The sequence below is a fragment of the Podarcis liolepis genome (genome assembly GCF_965112155.1).
Source record: "Podarcis liolepis genome assembly, chromosome: 10".
Lineage (NCBI taxonomy): Eukaryota > Metazoa > Chordata > Lepidosauria > Squamata > Lacertidae > Podarcis > Podarcis liolepis.
This window is the reverse complement of record NC_139562.1, coordinates 13763173-13782100: the sequence shown is the minus strand read 5'-3', so window position 1 is coordinate 13782100 and position 18928 is coordinate 13763173. Positions and strand designations below refer to the sequence as shown.

Sequence of the window (18928 nt, the reverse complement as noted above, 5' to 3'; positions counted from 1 at the left end):
CTTTCTTTCTCCCTCCTCCCGTCTCTCATTTTTCACCTCTTCCTGAAAGATGGTTGCAGTGCTGTTCGCGTGATTCATCTTTCGGGGGGGGGGCAAGTCATGCCCCCCTTGTGGGTTCAAGACCAGGGGGCCGGAGAACCCAGTATCCTGCTCTTTTGCAACCATACAGGTTCTCTCTATATTAGTGCTCCGTAAATAAATTATGCTTAAAAGGGATGGGGGGGGGAAGTAGCTGTGGCGTTCGGGGCGGGGGGAGCGGGAGATGCATTTCAGCTTCTGGATTCTTCTAAGCGAAGGCTTAGCTCTGAGTAATCAAAATTGCTTTGGTTGGGCGCGGAGGCATTAAAAGCCTTGTCCACTAATTGAGAGAAGCGGCTCCGGCGATGCAGCCTTGCCCTCTCGTTAGGCGAACTCGCAAGTTCTATTTGTCATCATTGCTTGCCCGTCTTAATCTAACAGTACTGCTGGTGCAAATTAATGGTAATTTGTTATGACACACTGTGTCCTTCGAGTGGAACAACAATATGGAACTAATACCGCTCCACTCATAGCCCCTTGCCAGCTCCCTCCATCTCTCCCCACCCCGGATCTCGCCCACTGCTGAAGACATCATCCTGACTTAGCCTTCAAGCTGCTCTCTGCTAAAAGGGGTGTCAGGATATGTTATAGCTTGACTGACAGAGACTACCCAGTGCACTTCCACTGACACGTTCTAAAGGGATGTGCAGCTCACTCTAGGGCTAGTCTTTTCCAAGCACCTCATTGCTATTTCTAATATAGATATAGGGGCTTTCCCCCCAGCTGGAACAATGTTCTGGTACCTCTCAGCTGGGCCCCCAAAGTGGGGGGAGAGACCTGACGAGCCTCTGGAAAGTCCTGCTGTGCCTTCGGCTCATGAGGAGACCTTCCCCACAGCTGGAAGAGGACATCCTCTACGGCAGTGGTGGCCAAACTTGGCCCTCCAGCTGTTTTTGGACTACAACTCCCATCATCTCTAGCTAACAGGACCAGTGGTCAGGGGTGATGGGAACTGTAGTCCCAAAACAGCTGGAGGACCAAGTTTGGCCACCACTGCTCTACAGGCTCTGGAGAGGGAGGGTATCATCTTGAGCCAGGGCTTTGTTGAGGCTCTTCAACCTCCCAGGCAAAGCCGCACCTCAGCTGAGCAAGTCCCAGTGCTGCTCCAGCTCACATGAGCTGGAGAGGCGAGGGGGTGGGGGGCTTGTTAAGCTGCTCAGATATGGGGAGGAAGGCTCCCCACACCTCAGCTGAGCAGCATCAACAAGTCTCTGGCTGGCGAGGAGACCCCCCCCCCAAGCCTGACGAGAACCTCTGGGGTGGGTGTTGTGAGGGAGGTGAATTCTGGGACCTTTTTGTCTAGGGGAAAAAAGCACCGAATACAGAGAGATACAGTGGTACCTCGGGTTACATACGCTTCAGGTTACATACGCTTCAAGTTACAGACTCCGCTAACCCAGAAATAGTGCTTCAGGTTAAGAACTTTGCTTCAGGATGAGAACAGAAATCGTGCTCCGGGGGTGCAGCAGCAGCAGGAGGCCCCATTAGCTAAAGTGGTCTTCAGGTTAAGAACAGTTTCAGGTTAAGTACGGACCTCTGGAACGAATTAAGTACTTAACCCGAGGTACCACTGTACACTGGTACAGATGTGGGCATTTGTGCACAGTTTCCATATCTGCCTTGCAATTGCACTCATGCAGTCCATACACCTGACAGGTTTCCAGAACTCACCTAGTATTTGCAGATCATGGTGGTCCATACGCACACAGAGGGCTTCTGTTGACGCACCTGGAGAGAATCCCATACATTTTAATTGCAGGACGGTTCAGTACATTGATGCCCTCAAGTCAACGCAGAGCAAAGCACAGCTACTATGGCGTCAGACTGCAGCTATTTGGGTGGGTGCGGGGTTACTAGAATAGCTATTGTCATAACCATGGGGGCTGGGTCCAAGGAACTGCGCTTCTGGAATACATTGTGTAAATTAAGTACATTTCCATAAATGTTTGTAATTTGCAGGCTTGGCGGTAGAACTGGATGGATCACTAGTTCTCGTCTGTGTCTCTTTTCCATATTTTCACCCATAAGTCTGTTTCATCTTGTTTCCTCATTAAACACACTCTCTCTCTCTCTCTCTCTCTCTCTCTCTCTCTCTCTCTCTCTCTTTTTTCTCTCTCTCTCCCCCTCCATATATTACACACAAACACACAAATGCTGATAAATACATGTTTTAAAATATACATTTTCTCCAAATACACACTTTTAAAAGAGCTCTCCTGGGGCTTTTTGAGTCAATAACTGTCACAGCGTTTGGAGAAGTGTGAAATCCAACAATAGCTATGTACCGATCCACAAATTATTCTGGGAGGTACAGCTCTGGCCTGCTCGTATTGGAATGGACAAATAACAAATTCCTCAAACATCCCTCCTTGGCAGTCCATATTTTATTTTATTTTAATTTTTTTTTTAAAAAAATGTGTTCTAAGAATATATTTAATACTGTTAATTCTGTAGCACAAAATAAAATAAAAACAAGTTATGATGATCCCCACAATAAGGCTTAAAGCATAACACATTATTGCCTGAAATTCAAATGATACTTCAATTATGTAAAAATGTTTGCACAGTGAAGACTGTCTTTTAAGTAGAAGGCCACCTTTTTTTCCCCCTCTACAAAAAATGGGTCTGGATTTCTGCTTCTTAATAGCCACTTTTCTTAGCCTAGATTGTCTATAATAATAACATCTGTCTCTTACTTTTAAGTATCTGGAGGGAGTGCTCTCCACCTTTGCAGTAAGCTAAGCCAGTATTAGCCACCTCCATATTGCATATGGAGGTACCAAACTGAATGCTTTGCCCAATGAGTTCATGGCAGAGGCAGTATTTGAACCAGGGGCTTCCTGATTCACAGCTCAGTCTTTTAGCCACTATGTTCTTATTTATGTTAAGTTCTCTACCATGACCCCTACTGTTAGGTTGTGGGTGAACATATCAGACGACACAGTGATTCTTCAAACAACTCTTGTTTATTCACAGGCCCAGAACAGAACTGGGCTGAAGGGTTCAACCTGCTTATATAGAGCTCAACTACAAGGCAACAGTAACAACTTTCTGTAACTATCCAATCACTGAACGTCACTTTCAATTCCTTATTTGCATATGTGGACCTGAGTGAAAACTATCTACAGTATTCCCCCTGCTGGCCCAGGGTGAGAACTTCAGTACATAACACCTACCATTCCATCAATCCTTGCTTCCTGTCTACATTGGAACCCTGTGTGCCATCATTTTGTTGGGAAAAAGCAGCAATGCAAAAGCCAGCTGCAGGTGGCTGGAAAGCAAAACAGGATGTTGTGGTCTGGAACTGTACTGTTGGGAAAAAGGGGGAGTCTATTATCTGTACTGAGCACCGGATGTTAGCTCAGAGTGTCATCTGACCCGTACTGGAAGTACAGGGGTGGAGTTGTGACTCTACTGCTGGAGTCTGGAGAGTGCAGTCACGTTTCTATGTACTGCTGAAATGACAGGAATAAAAGACATGTAAATAGACTCCTGTCTGTCTCATTTCCCCTCCCTGGGGGAATGCAGGGAGAAGAAGGAGGGGGTGTGTTCTTCTCACGTCCGAGGAGAATCGCCAATTTACGACCTTGCCTGCCGGGAGACACAGACGGGAAGGTCAACAAGTATCTCAGTCAGTTTGCCCGGGGGAGGCCAGTTACCTCTGACTGCGAGCTGAGATACCGACACATTTAACCCCTGATATGGTGTTACCTTTTCCCCAATTTGCAATTATTGCTTTAGTTGAGATTCCTGCATTGCAGTGGGGTTGGACTAGATGACCCCCAGGATCCTTTCCGACTCCACAATTTGTGGTTCTATTATTCTATGTTTGACTTGGTTCTGCTAACGTTCACCTGGCGGTTGGCCTCTGCTCCTTTCAGGCGCCTCCGCTCTAAACTCCCTTTATACCGAGACAGCCTGACTGATGAAGGTATCACAACTCTCTCCCGACACCTCTGTGATTATTTCAGAGCACCTGAACTTTGCTGAACTTGGGTAAACACATCTTTAATTTATATTGCATGCAATTATTTTTTTATTACAGCTGGAGTGCTAAGTGTAATCAGGTGGCTATTGTATAATTTAAACTCCAGGTGATTTTTATTTAATAATAATAGCTTGCGTTCCTATAGAGCCTCGCATCCCCAAAGGGATCTCCACAGCACTTTGCCAACTTAACAATCAAAGACGTAAAAAGTAAAACACTGATTATAATTAACACAATCTAAGTAAGCCGGGGCCTGTTCCTGCTGCTGCTGTTTATATTCAAAGGGATGCCACTGAATTTAATGACAGAAGAGCTGGGCTGATGCAATTTTACCTAGCTTGGGGGTGTGCAGAAAACCCCAACATCCCCCCACCCCTTTTTGCTTCTCTAATGAAGAACCTCACATTTTACATCAACATTTTGCCATAGATTAACTTTGGTGATAACTCAAGTCCTGGACCGTTTCAGCTTTGCCCAATGTATAGTGAGGAACCTGTGACCCTCCAGATAGTATTGTTGGACTACAGCTCCCATCAGCCGCAGCCGGCATGGCCGATGGTCAAGGGTGATGGGAGATGGAGTCCAATGACATTCAGAGGGCCACAGGTTTCTCCGCCCCAGTTGTAAAAGGTTTTTCGCAGATTCCTGGGCAAATCATGACGGTGGTGAGAGGCAGAGCACATACATAGCATGCTTTGCCTTGCCTGCCACCACACACTGATGTATTCTCTTGGTCCTGGGAAGCTGTTTGTTTATTTACTATCCTTTTATTTTTAAAGGGGCCCTGATCATGTAAAGATTTCTGCAGGTAGAACTCAAAAACAATGAGGGATCTTGGGTGAAACATGAAGTAGGTGCCCTCCTTGTAACATGATATATGGACAAAATAAAAAAAAAATCCTTCCAGTAGCACCTTAAAGACCAACTAAGTTAGTTCTTGGTATGAGCTTTCGTGTGCATGCACACTTCTTCAGATACACTGAAACAGAAGTTGCCAGATCCTTCTATATAGTGAGAAGGTGGGGAGGGGTATTACTCAGAAGGGTGGTGGGAACGGGAGATTGGCAGATAGCTGAGATGAGCCTGTTGACGACTAATTCCAATGATATATGGAATTATTGTTTGGCGGTGATGGTGCTTGCTTATTTTAATTGTGTTGTGTTTTAACATGCTGTAATCTGCCCTGGGTAAGAAATATTTCTCTTCTCCTTCTTCTCATAATATTTTAATTATAAAACTGTCATACCTCATGTTACCTTTGCTTCAGGTTGAGCGTTTTCAGGTTGCATCACGCAGCGACCCGGAAGTACCGGAAAGGGTTACTTCTGGGTTTCACTGCTCGCGCGTGCGCAGACACGCAAAATGATGTCACGCGCATGCGCAGAAGCGGCGAATCACGACCTGCGCACATGCAGACACGGGTTGCGTTCTGCTCATGTTGCGAATGGGCCTCCAGAACGGATCCCGTTCACAACCAGAGGTACCACTGTATAGTGTTTTTGCACTTGTTAGAATCAGAGAAACATAGAACTGGAATGGGGAATTGGGGTCATCTTTTCCCTTTGGTTTTTTTGTTTTTTTTAATTGATTTTCCAATTTTCCAAAAATTTTCCAAAATTTTTCCAAAATTTTCCAAAAATTTTATTGATTTTTTTAAATCATTTTTATTGATTTTCCAATAAAAACACCCAATCAACATATCCAATCATAATCCAATTAAAACAAAAAACTAAAATAAAAAAGACCAAATTATAATCCAGATTGTGATTATTGATTTTTAGAGGCTCCCCATAGTCTGGACCCCCTATGGGGGGGGTCATCTATTCCAATCCCCCACAATGCAGGAATCTTTTCCCAATGTGGGGCTCGGATCCATGGCCCTGAGATTAAAAATCTCCTGCTCTACTGACCGAGCTATCCTAGCTGCTGTTATCATCACCGTTTTCATTTGATTCATATTGTAGCGAGTCCCATGGAACTAACCCCCAATAGCTCTGAAGTGGGGCTACACATTTCACAGGCACCAATGTTTTTCCATTAAATGTTTCTGACCACCACCACTGGCTTTGGCCCAGCCCTGTTATTTTTCAAAAAGGCATGACTAGAACTGGAATGCCTGGCCTTGCAAATTGATAGGGCTGGCCCTACCATTAGATAAGGTGGGCTGGCTGCCCCAGGCAACAGAATGCCATAGGCTGATGGCGGAGACGAGATGAAAGGCAGAGCTGTGTGTCCTGCATGGTTTATGCTGCAGCCACTAAGTTCCCATGCTGTCCTCAGGCAAGGTACAGTCTGTGACATTAACATATGAGAGTGCTGGAGGTGAAATAGTTAAACAAGTTACCCAATCAGAACCCAGGGGGTGGAGTCAGAGGGACTATAAAACCAGCTCTGGGAGGGGTGAAGGGAGGAGTTCGTTGGGAGTTGGTTGGAGTGGGAGTGAATTGGGATAGAGTCTGTGGGTAGGTTGAGTTAGTTTAGCGAAATAAGCTGAGTCAGGAACAGTTAGGGGCTAGGAAGACAAGTAAATATCTGAGAGGTGGTTTAGTGAGTGAGAGCAGGTAGCAGAAGTTACAGGTCTGGATAGGCACCCCATGATTGTAATTGACCAATACGGTTTATGAAACCACACGCTTGTTAAACTGCAATAAATAAACAGAAGTTTATGTTCCAGTTTAACCCTGACTGAACCTAGTATTGTACCAGGTAGGGCCTGGGAGGTGGCAGCGAGAAATGAAGTGGTGGCGCAGGGATCAATAGACGGTGAAATGTCCAGGAACCCCGTGTGATCGCCACACAGTCAAACCTTGGTTCCCGAACAGCTCCATTTTGGAATGTTTCAGCTCCCGAACACTGAAAACCTGGAAGTAAATGCTCCGGTTTTCAAACTTTTTTGGGGAAGCCAAACATTCGACGTGACTTCCACTTGGGTGCAGGAAGTTCCTTCAACCAATCGGAAGCTGCGCCTTGGTTGCTGAACATTTCAGAATTCGAACGGGCTTCCAGAATGGATTACGTTTGACAACTGAGGTTTGACCGTGGCAGCAACTTTTGTGTATGGAAGTGGAGGCATTTGTTTGTCCAGACTGTCTTGTCCCTTAAAAACTAAGAATGGGGGGAAAGAATTTTAGTTTGCATTTAAAAGCCAAGCTGCCCAACTTTCCAAAACAGTAAGAGAAACAAAATATTGCCATCCTGCAAAATTCGTACTTCCTCAAATTTTGCAAGGCAGTTCTCCAGCCAAGTAAGGTGTACAAAAAGGCATATACTCTGGTAAAGTCTGCACAAAATGCATACATCAGTGAAAACAAAATACAATAATGCATTATTTTAGGGGGAAAGGCTTTGCGAAAATGCATGCATTAGACCAAATTGCACAAAAACAGGAGGCGTATATCAGGAGGAGTTTGTACTGAATTTGTGAATTTTTACGAGGGCTTCAGAAATACTGCAGATGGATGTAGAAATCAGTTTAAGATTGGGAAAGATTGAGAAACAGAGAGAAATTGAAATTGACAGCTTCACCCATCCCTAGTGAAAAATGAATGTGAGATGTGAAGCTTCAGGGAACCAGGAAAAGGGCCTTCTCAGTAGTGGCGCCCTCCCTGTGGAACGCCCTCCCATCAGACGTCAAACAGACGAACAACTATTTGACTCTTAGAAGGCATTTGAAGGCGGCCCTGCTCAGGGAAGTTTTTAATGGTTGATGTTTTACTGTGTTGTTAATATTTTGTTGGGAGTTGCCCAGAGTGGGGTAAACCAATCAGATGGGTGGCTTGTTGTTGTTGTTGTTGTTGTTGTTGTTGTTGTCAACAACTGAGCCTTCATTAATTCTCAGATTGTGTTGCTTCATGTTCCACACTATGCACCCCCCAAACCAAGCCTTTATGGAACCCCAGCCATCAATTTCAACCCATGAATCCCAAGCAAAGTGTTGGCAGCATCTCTTCATAGATGTCAAACATTTTCATATTCATCCTGTTCAGTTAAATAAATAAAGAAATAAATAAACATAGCAAAATCAGTACCCTAAGAAGGTAATGAGGGGTGTTGTTTTTTAAGCAGGCCAAATAATTTAATCATAAACTTGGATATGAGGCTGCATGCACCTTGCCATTTAATCCAGACTGACCTTGTCTGGGGGAAACCTGTTTGTAAGTAAAAAACCAAAACCAAAAAGACTGATGTCTGTGTGATATCTCAACAACTTGCTTAAAACTTAAGTCGCTTTCAGGAAGGAGCCTAATTCCACATGTCGGACTCTTTGTTTAAAGACTGCATAAGTGCTTTTCAGAACAGCAGTCTGAAATCAGACGACATGGGTTATGGATCAGAGCTATCTACGTGTTAGATCTGACATGAATTATGGAATTAAGTGCCATGGTTCAGGAAGTTTCGCTCTAGACCACTGTGCATTATTTCGTAGCAAGCAAAACATTCTGAAAGAAAAGGTGGCGCTTCTTTGCAGATGGGACTGTGATTCAAGCCTGTCTCTAGAGGGCAGGCAAATATAAGATAGGCATATAAGGTAGCAAGTGAATTTCCTGAACAGAGCCAGATCTCTGTAATTGCATATCAGATGTAAGTGAGTTTGTCGACTCCCAGAATCCTGAATTACTTCACAAGGCAGCGAGGAGAAGGACTATTCACTGATCTGAGAGGGAGGAGGAAGCAATAGATTGTGTGTGGAGAATTTGTAACGGTATACTAGGGAGATTGCCTCTTAAAATGATAGAGTTGAATCCAGATTAAGTTAATTGAATTCATTCCCATTGAAACACATGGTACTTCAATTAAGTCAGGACTAACTTGTCCCGTTGGTTTCAAGTGTGCAATTTAGGATGCAATGAGTCATCGGTAATCACTAAAAGCAATCCTCTTATTTATGTTTTTGCAAGTTCTTTGTTCTAAATTGGCTGCAGTTCATTTCTGGGCCCAGACTAGTGCTTAAACCCCTAAACTACAGTGGTACCTCAGGTTAAGAACTTAATTCATTCTGGAGGTCCGTTCTTAACCTGAAACTGTTCTTAACCTGAGGCACCACTTTAGCTAATGGGGCCTCCCGCTGCCACCGTGCCGCCGCCACACGATTTCTGTTCTCCTCCTGAAGCAAAGTTCTTAACCCGAGGAACTATTTCCGGGTTGGCGGAGCCTGTAACCTGAAGCGTATGTAACCTGAAGCGTATTTAACCTGAGGTACCACTGTACTTTATCCCCAAGTATCTGAGAGACTGCATCCCTATAGGCCCTCCCCCCAGGCGTTAAGATCAACAGAAGGGGCACTCTGGGTAGTTCCACCAACCTCAGAAATATGGAGGTGGCCCAGGAGAGGCAACTCCTCAGTTGTGTAGTTCTTTTCCTACAGAGGTACATTTGGCACCTTTACCAACTAGCTTTCAGCAAATGCTGAAGATGTGTCTCTTAGCTCCAGCCTTTGACACTGTGCATTTTTAGAACTCACCCTATTCCCACGACTCTGGTTTGTTTAACTGCTTTTAATTCTGGATGTTAAACCCTGGCAAGAGAGAGGTCTTGGTTCCTGTGTCAGAGAAATGGATCAGTTGTCTATTCTGAATGGGGTTGCACTCAGGAGTAGGTTCATGGCCTGAGGCTGCTTTTGGACTCATCTTTGTCACTCAGTGGTCACAAGGACAAGGAGTCCCTTTTACCAGCTTCAGGAGATCAGGCAGTTACAGGTATTCCTGGACAATGATAGCTTGGCCACTGTGGTCTTCGTACCCCCAAGACTGGATTACTGCAATATGTGTCCATCAACACCAAAGACTGATACAACAGGTCCATTCCTATAGATGTAGTATCAAACAAGACCACAAGCACCTTAAATCTCTGGAGAAGATGGAGTTCAGCAGCATGGATCTCTTTTCACTGAGAACAAGTCCAGAGTTGCACACGTTAACCTAAATGTGTGGAGGAACCCACAGTCCAGTCACCTTCCACTCATTCAACATAACACATGAAAACTACTACTGTGCTTTCATTTTTTAAAAAAGAAAACTGATTTTATTTTATAAAGCAAAGGGGAAATATATCCAGTGACAGTAACGACGACAATGCATTAGGAAAAAGCAACATTTCAGGAAAGGAAAGAGGCTCTATCTCTTCTTTGTTTACGAAAGCGTGACACTGTTGAAAAGAAGCTGCTAGTTTCACACTGTCATCCGCAAAACTCATGATGTGCCTACAAGCAAAGTGCAAAGAATGTCTCATTTGTTCACCCAAGGGGGGGGGGAAGTAATGCATGGTCTGTGGTGTATAAATGGCTTTGGGTTTAACTCTTTGGTAGTTTTGTTCCCATCCTTGCAATCTCTAGAGGCGAGAAGGAAAAAACCCACCAGCGTGGATAATACAGTCAGATGGGACGCAGGTCCTCTCTGCTTATTTTTCGTTTCGCCTTCCCATAAAGAGTTTGAGGCAGCTTAGCATTATGCTGTACTATCAACCACTGATTTGTGTGCCTGCTGAAAGATCTCTCACCTTTCAGGCTTGCTTTGCTCAGCCCCACTTTAATCAGCTGGCAGAGCCATTTTATGCCAATGTTGCCAGTTTCTCAACTGGGAATCCATGAGTCAGGGTGCTTTCAAGGGTGTCCCATCAAACACTCTCTGTGCTCAGCCAGCCCCCATCTGGCTCCCTTTTTTTAAGAGCCAGTCCAGGGGCTGCATCTGCATGTCTGCTTCCTCTTCCTTTGCCTCGGGGTTGCCCCTTGTAGAACTCAGCAGGCAGGAAGATGGGGACAAAACTAGACTGAGTTGAGACTGCCTGTCGTTGGCTCCTCTGCCCTATCAGCCACACGGTAGAGAAACATGCAGCTGAGAGATGCTAAATTGTCCTGCATCTGTAGCTTATCTTCCTGTGGTCTGTTGCCTCCCTTTCTTCCCAGCTGGATTCCAGCATCAGGAATGAAACTTGTCAGCAAGGCAATGGAAGAATTTGTTGGAACTTACATTCTTGGCAGAGTTTTGAGTTCCAACAGATACTGGGTAATTGATGTCTCCCATGGTTACTATAGCTCCCTTTTTTGAACGTTTGGAAAGCTGCTGTAGGAAGGCAGAGAGCCTTCTCAGTAGTGGCGCCCACCCTGTGGAACGCCCTCCCATCAGATGTCAAGGAAATAACCAACTATCTGACTTTTAGAAGACACCTGAAGGCAGCCCTGTTTAGGAAAGTTTTTAATGTTTAATGCTGTATTGTGTTTTTAATATTTTGTTGGAAGCCACCCAGAGTGGCTGGGCAAACCCAGCAAGATGGGAAGGGTATAAATAATTTGTTGTTGTTGTCATCCAATTCTTCAGTCTAGCTTGGAGGTCTATAGCAGACATCCACAGTAAGGTCTCTGTCGTTTCCCTCTCCTAAATTTTTTACCATATGCTCTCAATCTGCCTTCCATGCTCCAGGTCATGGATGTCTTCACATCCTTTGCATATAATACTACTATTGTGAAATTGCTTTGAGGTGCTTTTACAGGAAGTGATTCATAAATGGAAACAACAATAATAACTCTGGAGAGGCACAAGAGCCCTGTCCTCTCTTGCATCTGGCCACTCTTGCTGAAGCTGATGTGCATGAGCACAGAGGGATGGAGAACTGTGCATCAAATATTCTGCCTCCCTCTCTGCTTTGTGCCTCCATAGATCAACAGTCCTTAATAAGTCTTTAGTGTGTGCCTTTGTAAGGTGTTTGGAGTTCATTCATTTTGTTTTCATAGAACAATTGACCATTTAACTCATGTGTAGGCAAACTAAGGCCCGGGGGCAGGATCTGGCCCAATCGCCTTCTCAATCTGGCCCGCAGATGGTTCGGGAATCAGCGTGTTTTTACATGAGTAGAATGTGTCCTTTTATTTAAAATGCATCTCTAGGTTATTTGTGGGGCATAGAAATTCGTTCACTCCCCAAAAAATATAGTCCAGTCCCCCACAAGGTCTGAGGGACAGTGGGCCAGCCCCCTGCTGAAAAAGTTTGCTGACCCCTGATTTAACTGGTAACATGGTGTCTCTCCCCCCCTTTCTTCTTCAGTTTCAGAAGCAAATGAGGATATAAAAGACAGGAGTGGTGGAGTGGTTAAGAGACAGTGGTCAAGCTGGGAAGCTCAACAGGTAAGTCTTGGATTTTCTGCTTTCAGAAATGTACTTTTGATTAAAACTAGGCTTTTCCTAGTGGGAAAACTCCAAATATTGGAGCACCTATCTCTTCAAGAAGAAAAACCCAGCCATTTTAAATTCCATGTGCCTTATTGAAAAGTGTCCATTGCTTAACAGGGAAAATGAGAATGTGGGGGTAGATGGTCAAGGGAACAAGAATGAACCAGGCAAGTGGAAATTATAGATGTGAGATTAGGATCCATTCTTCATGTTTTGAATGTAAGCTGTTACACAAGGAAGTCACAAAGGTTTGGGGCTTGATCTTGTGCGATCCTTTGTTGAGATCTTGTTGTCCGTGTTTGGTTGCGTGGCTCATGGGAATGTTTTTCTTTCCTTCCGTGGTACAGATTTCCTCTGAACTTCTTCTAAGCACACACAAAAAAGGATGTTTATTAAAGGCTGAAAATGTATGCTTTGACTTCATTGACTTTCAGTTCAAGACTTTAGCATGCTTTTGGATCAGTTGCTTCCTTCATGCATTGGCTGGATGTAAAAACAGCTATAGGAGGAACTCAGTTGGCTATAATTTGGAAGGGAAATGACCTCTATTGCACCTGTGCTACCTCATTCAGATTTCCACACATCAGTCTTGTTTTTAGTTGTCATGAGTATGTATACTGCTTTTGCTTAGCTCATGGTTCCTGAAATATGGAACATAATCTACCAAGTCTGGTCTTCAGATGCACCAAGAGATGCCTGATTTGTCTCCTGAAGCTGAGGTTCCCAGGAAATATAGAGAAACAGGGTCCTCTCAGGCTGGCTGATGGCGCAGGTTCCCTGGCTTGGTCTTCGCCACTTCTGCCTTCTGTCCAAGGCACATGGGTCCTTCTTAAACAGCTGCAGGGGAGATGGGGTAGAGGGTACCCAAGCATTTTCTCAGACCATGGATGGTTCCATCAGGAGTTGACAGTGTCCAGCATTTAGGGGACTCTGGTCCATGAAAGCTTATGCCGCATTAAATTTGATAGCTTCTTGAGACTGAGGTGCCACAAGACTCTTTGTTCTCCTTGTTTTTACAGCGGAGGGAAGGGAGGGAGCTGTTTTGTGTGGCTGGTGGCACACAAGGAGGCAGGCAATCCAGTCTAGCAGGCACCCTTTTCAAAATGCGTTGGACAATGGTGCGAATGCCCAAGAAAGCCATTTCCCAATGATAATTGAAATCTTAGCCATTTCAGAATGATTTGCCCATCAATTCTGTTTGTTTCACTGTCTGTGCCTGTGCGTGCAAATTGTGGAGAACGCTCTCAAACGTATATAATTTTCATATAATCCTGTACATCTGCAATTTAGCTTCTAATTTGTTTCTTTGTAGTATTAAGCAGAGACAGTGGTTTATTTTTTAATGACATAAAAAAAGGTTTTCTCTCCAGGGGTTTTGACCCGTGTGGCAGAAAGAGCTTGTGTTTCTTTTTCATCATCAAGACAAAGACTGAATTCTTTCTTTTTGTTAAAAAAATATGAAGTGATTAAAGAGAAGAATGTTTCCCCTGAGATAAGATACATTCTTTGTTTTTTCTTCTTCCTTGTTTTCTTTCTCTCATCTGTATGTCATTTCTCTTTGTCCTCCCACCCCACCCCCAGTGTGGACGCCTCCATTTTAGGATGCTTACCACCGTGGTTATAAATATAGGAGTAACATATTGAGATCAGGATCAGGACACATAGAATTAGTCATATTATTCTGCTTGCCATATAAAGACACAGGAACCCAGAAAGAGAACAAAATCTAAGAAAGGAATACAGGAGGTTTGCAGAAACTTATCTTGCAGACAGGATTCCCCACATTTGTGTTATGCCGTCAGCATGGCTGGAGCTGGGATGGAGAAATTGTAGCCTTCCAGATGTTGTTGGCTACAACTCCCATTGTTCCTGACCATTGACCATGCTGGTTCAGGCTTTGGGCCAACTGAAAATATTTTGCTGAATGAGGTGAAGGACAATATAGTGTGTGTCCTCCCGGTTCATCCATTTCTCATACAGAATCCTTATGTTTGTATAAGAAAGGACTATCTAATGTAGCTCTTTGCTGGAGATGTGATATGGACAATGCTTCTTTGAAAGATATGCTTCTACTGTGTCCCACACTTGCTAAGTTTTGGGAGAAAGTGATGGACTATAGAAACAAGACACTATGGGAAAACTTAAGATTTTCAGAGGTGACTATGCTCTTGAACTATATACCCATTTTATGGAAATTGTCAACAGGATGGCGAAAATGGATTCTACACACCCTAATGGTGGCCAAGAGACTGATACTGATGAATGGGAAGAATAGAGATACAATTCTTCTTAATCAATGGCTTGACAAAATGACAATATTGGCAACACATATGAATGGGCAGCTTATGGACACAGACTTTCTTTGGATAAATACAATGATATTTGGAATGAGTTTATTAGGTTATTGACTTAATAAGAATAAGAATATACACATCTGAGGTCCAGCGCCGAGGGCCTTCTGGCGGTTCCCTCACTGCGAAAAGTGAAGTTACAGGGAACCAGGCAGAGGGCCTTCTCGGTGGTGACACCCACCCTGTGGAACACCCTCTCATCATATGTCAAAGGAAGAAACAACTACCAGATTTTTAGAAGACATCTGAAGGCAGCCCTGTTTAGGGAAGCTTTTAATATCTGAAGGACTATTGTATTTTAATATTTTGTTGGAAGCCGCCCAGAGTGGCTGAGGAAACACAGCCAGATGGGTGGAGTATAAATAATAAATAATAATAATAATATACTATTATTATTATTATTATTATTATTATTATTATTATTAGTCCTTACTCACTTTTTCTCTTTCTCCCCCCCCTCTCTCTTTTTCTAATAAAATATTAATATACAGAAGCCAACTGGAGTGGCAGTTAGATCTTACTTCAGCCCTGGCAACAGTATTGTGTCCTCCACTACCACCAAGGGCTCCAGACTAGTTAGGCAAATCAGGCAATGTGGCATACACTGCTCTAGCTGAAGGATACAGCTGGGACTTGGGAGCAGCAGCATTCGCCACCTGATGCAGTTGCCTTGCTGTCTAATGGTAGGGCTGGCCTCCTGGAGCTGATGTGAGTTGCGAGTCCAGCAAGATCTGAAGGGCCACAAGTTCTTTGTCCTAAGCTGGAGTCATCAAGGTCATGGAGCAGATACTGCACCTCCCAAGTGTGTTGCACCCTTAACCATCCATGGACCAAACTAAGGCATCTTCGGAGGGGATACTTTAGTTATGAGGGCACCACCTGCCTTCCATAGTTGATATCAAGGGGGCAGATGGTACAGCTGTTGCACGTGTTCAGATGTGGATGCACAGACACACATGGGGCCTTGGCAATATAATATAAAAACCCTCCAACTATCCACCCATCTGTTGTTAACATCCCTCCAGCATTGGCATCCACCAACATTTCCTTGCTAGCAACATAAGATGCAGTTTCAGTGGCTCGTGACTAGTTCTTGTGTTCAGACGGAGCCTCGTCTCAGAAGAGATTGCCCTATTGCTCATCCTTCTCTTGCCCGTCTCATGGGATCGTGGCAACAGGCAAGGAAACATTTGCTTGCATTCTTGTTTTTTGTTCTGCATCGTGCTTACTTGCTGTAGCATTCCGAATCTCTTGGACAACGTATTCGCATCAGTGAGCTATCTTTCATTTTATTTTTTTCACCGGCTTCAGCTCTAGAAATTTTTGTAGTGGAGCCATATCAATGCTTGTTGCATCAAAAGTAGAGGATTACCACTGCTGAACACTCTGTGTCAAGATGCTGTTGTGAGGATCAGAAGCAGCTGGTGCCTAGCGGATGATAGTTTTATCCACTTTAAGCCCTACCAAGGGTTTACCATATGGCTAGGCCTATGCTATAGCATACTTTGCATAATGGTTAATCCAACCTTTCCTTCTGCCCCCTGCCCCTTTTTGCAGCAAGAAATACATTGCTCCTTTATCCCTGAAGTAGACCAGCCTAAATTTCTCCTCCTTCCTTAACTCTTAAACCTCACATTCTGCTCCTCATAGGAAGGGATCCAGGGGTCATCCAGTCCAACCCCCTGCAATCCAGGAATCTCAGCTATAGCACCCATAACAGATGACCATCCAATCTCCGCTTAAAAACCGCCCAAGGAAGGAGAGTCCACAACCTCCCAAGGGAGACTGTTCCACTGCCGAACAGTTCTTACTGTCAGAAAGTTTTTCTGTATGTTTGGTCAGAATCTCTTGAAGCCATTGGTCCGAGTCCTACCCTCCAGAGCAGGAGAAAACAGGCTTGCGCTCCTCTTCCTCCTTGATTTTTAAAAGGGAGGATGATCCCTCCACTTCAAGAAGGACACTGACAAACTGGAACGTGTCCAGAGGAGGGCAACCAAAATGGTCAAAGGCCTGGAAACGATGCCTTATGAGGAACGGCTAAGGGAGCTGGGCATGTTTAGCCTGGAGAAGAGGAGGTTAAGGGGTGATATGATAGCCATGTTCAAATATATAAAGGATGTCATATAGAGGAGGGAGAAAGGTTGTTTTCTGCTGCTCCAGAGAAGCGGACACGGAGCAATGGATCCAAACTACAAGAAAGAAGATTCCACCTAAACATTAGGAAGAACTTCCTGACAGTAAGAGCTGTTCGACAGTGGAATTTGCTGCCAAGGAGTGTGGTGGAGTCTCCTTCTTTGGAGGTCTTTAAGCAGAGGCTTGACAACCATATGTCAGGAGTGCTCTGATGGTGTTTCCTGCTTGGCAGGGGGTTGGACTCTATGGCCCTTGTGGTCTCTTCCAACTCTATGATTCTATGATTCTATGACTTCTCTTTAACATGAGAGCAGCCTTGCTTTGTTGTTGTTGTTTAGTCGTTTAGTCGTGTCCGACTCTTCGTGACCCCATGGACCAGAGCACGCCAGGCACTTCTGTCCTCCACTGCCCCCCGCAGTTTGATCAAACTCATGCTAGTAGCTTCAAGAACACCATCCAACCATCTCATTCTCTGTCGTCCCCTTCTCCTTGTGCCCTCCATCTTTCCCAACATCAGGGGCTTTTCCAGGGAGTCTTCTCTTCTCATGAGGTGGCCAAAGTATTGGAGCCTCAGCTTCACGATCTGTCCTTCCAGTGAGCACTCAGGCTGATTTCCTTCAGAATGGAGAGGTTTGATCTTCTTGCAGTCCATGGGACTCTCAAGAGTCTCCTCCAGCACCAGAATTCAAAAGCATCAATTCTTCAGCGATCAGCCTTCTTTATGGTCCAGCTCTCACTTCCATACATCACTACTGGGAAAACCATGGCTTTTACTAAACGGACCTTTGTTGGCAAGGTGATGTCTCTGCTTTTTAAGATGTTGTCTAGGTTTGCCATCGCCTTTCTCCCAAGGAGCAGGCGTCTTTTAATTTCGTGACTGCTGTCACCATCTGCACTGATCATGGAGCCCAAGAAAGTAAAATCTCTCACTGCCTCCATTTCTTCCCCATCTATTTGCCAGGAGGTGATGGGCCCAGTGGCCATGATTTTGGTTTTTTGATGTTGAGCTTCAGACCATATTTTGCGCTCTCAGTCCAATGAGCCATCTGTCACGGCTAAAAATTGGCTGCTGTTTCTTTAATGCTAAAAGCACTAAGTCAGCATGAGTCAGCGGCCTACAATGACTCATGCAACCTTTCACCAAATTGTACCTGTATATATAGAATGGTCAATGTTAGTGTTGGGTGCGGGTTGGTTGGATGGTAGAAAGCTGGTTGTGTTTGGTGTGTATAAAAACTGTCGGTCGTGGTTGGAGAAGAAGATTTTTAAAGAATAAAAGCAGCAATGTTCTGTAGGAATATTCTTTCTCAAAGACTTGTTGTTGTTGTTTAGTCGTTTAGTCATGTCCGACTCTTCATGACCCCATGGACCAGAACACGCCAGGTCCTCTTGTCTTTCACTGCCTCCCGCAGTTTGGTAAAACTCATGTTTGTATCTTCGAGAACACTGTCCAAGCATCTCGTCCTCTGTCATCTCCTTCTCCTTGTGCCCGCCATCTTTCCCAACATCAGGGTCTTTTCCAGGGAGTCTTCTCTTCTCAGGAGGTGGCCAAAGTACTGGAGTCTCAGCTTCAGGATCAGTCCTTCCAGTGAGCACTCAGGGCTGATTTCCTTCAGAATGGATAGGTTTGATCTTCTTGCAGTCCATGGGACTCTCAAGAGTCCCCTCCAGCACCATAATTCAAAAGCATCAATTCTTCGGCCTTTCTTATGGTCCAGCTCTCACTTCCATACATTACTACTGGGAAAACCATAGCTTTAACTATACGGACCTTTGTTGGCAAGGTGATGTCTCTGCTTTTTAAGATGCTGTTTAGGTTTGTCATTGTTTTTTTCCCATGCAGCAGGCGTCTTTTAATTTTGTGGCTGCTGTCACCATCTGCAGTGATCATGGAGCCCAAGAACGTAAAATCTCTCACTGCCTCCATTTCTTTTCCTTCTATTTGCCAGGAGGTGATGGGCCCAGTGGCCATGATCTTCGTTTTTTTGATGTTGAGCTTCAGACCATATTTTGTGCTCTCCTCTTTCACCCTCATTAAGAGGTTCTTTAATTCCTCCTCACTTTCTGCCATCAAGGTTGTGTCATCTGCATATCTGAGGTTGTTGATATTTCTTCCGGCAATCTTAATTCCAGCTTGGGATTCATTCAGACCAGCCTTTCGCATGATGAATTCTGCATATAAGTTGTGCCGACTAAGGTCTGAGGACTAGGCAAATG

At 44.5% G+C, this 18928-nt stretch overlaps 1 protein-coding gene across 8 annotated transcripts in view; it reads left to right on the top strand.

Moving 5' to 3' along the window:
• SOX5 (SRY-box transcription factor 5) overlaps nt 1–18928 on the top strand; it is a 766948-nt gene that overhangs the window by 182815 nt on the left and 565205 nt on the right. For 4 of the 8 annotated variants that reach the window (XM_083461132.1, XM_083461137.1, XM_083461148.1 and 1 more), the window contains exon 3: nt 12109–12182. The gene's annotated coding sequence lies outside the window, so the exon portion shown is untranslated. Of the gene's footprint in view, nt 1–12102; nt 12183–18928 lie in introns of all 8 variants that reach the window. The other 4 variants (XM_083461136.1, XM_083461142.1, XM_083461143.1 and 1 more) reach the window with 1 other exon arrangement.